We start from the raw sequence: 1,814 nt of genomic DNA, 5'->3' as shown, positions 1-1,814 counted from the left end.
CTTTCCTTAAAAACATGATTACCTCTAATCCTTGTTGTGTGATGCTGCAGATGGAGTCAGTACTGAGCATTTATTAGCAATTCAGATACACAGGGCTGAGGTTGAAGTTTTGATCTTTTATGCTTTCCGAGGATCTCTGAAGAGTATTTTTGGCCTGGGGGTTTTACACAGCCCTATTTTGTGAGAAATGCTGAGCTCCCATTTCTTTTCTTTCTGCTTTGCTGAGGGTGGGGTTCTAAAAGCCACTGCTGAAAACTTCAGTTGTAGCCTGTCTTTTTGAAGTAGCTGCATTTTAAATACTTAGTGAGCTTAAAGTATTCTAATTTCCCCTGTAATAAAAAGCACCTTCCTCTAATGGTAGCTGAGAGGAGACTCAGTAACAACACTTTTCACACTCACTCCCCAACTCATGTGGAATCTCATACCCCAGGGTACCAGACCTGTTCTTCACTGCTGACCTGGGCACTCACCTTTTACTTTAGGAAGGAAGGGAAGGTCTGGCCTGAACTCAGAGTTGGGGATGTTTGCTAGAAGGCTGGAGTGTATAATCAATAACTAGATGTCATCTGTTACAGCTGCCACCTTGCATTGGAGGCTCCTTGGAGGTTTTGCTGTTAGTGGAGTCTCAAACAGCTGGTGCCATGCAGGGAGAGCAAGCTGAAGAGTCAAGAGGATGTCAGGTATGTGCTCACCTGAGGGGTTTCAGATGTCCTGGAGAAACCATACAAAAATGCAAGGATTCATCTGACACCATTTCATATTCCTTGCCCAGGCTGTGGACCGGGGGAACACCATTTTGTGGCATTTTAACCCTGGTCTGGTGAAGTCGAGGTGTTTGTCTGGCAGGCGTGTGCTGGTGATTTGGAAATTCAGATTTTCCGTACACTGAGACCTGTTTTCTGGATACTTGCAGGTTTTATCGCGGTCACTGAAATTCAGTATATGAGGACAGATCTGTCCTTGCTCTCGATTTAGGTGCTTGATTTAGGAAGCAGCTATCACGGAACAAGCTGAAAATACCAACTGGCATGTTGATGACAGTGAAGGTAATATGTCACATGTGTATTTCTTCTGCTGGATGTGTACAAATATGGGACTCACGAGATGACACTCTCAGTTGCAGCGGCTGCCATATAAAAGATTAAAGCTTGGAGCAGTTTGTTTGATTAATTCCAGAGTAGCAGAGCCCGTTGCTAGTATGTGACCAGGGGCACAGAGACAAAGGAGGGTCTTCAGAACGTGTTAACTGCAGGGGGGGCGGGGGCGGCTTTCCCAAAGGTCACAGAACAGGGTCCGTCCCGGCTGAGGGGGGAGTGATCTCCCTGCAAGAGAGAGCAACCACTGCTTTTGCATACACCAGGCTCTTATCTGCTCACGATGTGACAGCACAAAAGACAATCAAAATTAGTTCACATATTCATTCTTTTATTTTTTCCTCTTTCTTGATGAGTCATTGTAATTGCTGAAAACTAGCATGTTTTCCAACATTAACATATTGCACGGGCTATCAATATTCTAATGGGCTCTTTCATGTTCGGAGTGTGGAAGAGGGTTGCTTGAAGATAACTTCCTGTATTTAATTAAGTGGCTTACATGTACATGGTACTTTTCAGAAACATGAAATGACTAATCTCAGAAAGGATATTGTCAGGGTGCATAGTATGAAATGATATATTGCACCGCCTTCCCATATCAGTATTTTCCATTAATGAAAATCTTAAAAAGCAACAGAAACCCCCCCATATCATGAAATTGTGATAAGTGAAAGCACCGGTTTTTATTCCAAGCAAATTAAAATCAAAAGGGGGTACTAA

The 1,814-nt window shown here is 43.4% G+C and overlaps 1 long non-coding RNA gene across 1 annotated transcript in view; it reads left to right on the top strand.

Moving 5' to 3' along the window:
• The first annotated feature begins 573 nt into the window (after window positions 1–573).
• The window catches only part of LOC114063894, a 5,701-nt gene continuing 4,460 nt past the window's right edge, over window positions 574–1,814 (top strand). Inside the window, exon 1 of the long non-coding RNA XR_003572638.1 lies at window positions 574–680. This is a non-coding gene — a long non-coding RNA (uncharacterized LOC114063894). The remainder of the gene's footprint in view (window positions 681–1,814) is intronic.

This window comes from Empidonax traillii, unplaced genomic scaffold (assembly GCF_003031625.1).
Source record: "Empidonax traillii isolate 1590-97213 ecotype Southwest subspecies unplaced genomic scaffold, ASM303162v1 scaffold498:size1131258, whole genome shotgun sequence".
Classification (NCBI taxonomy): Eukaryota; Metazoa; Chordata; class Aves; order Passeriformes; family Tyrannidae; genus Empidonax; species Empidonax traillii.
The sequence above is the reverse complement of the archived record's forward strand: the minus strand, read 5'-3'. Positions and strand labels throughout refer to the sequence as shown.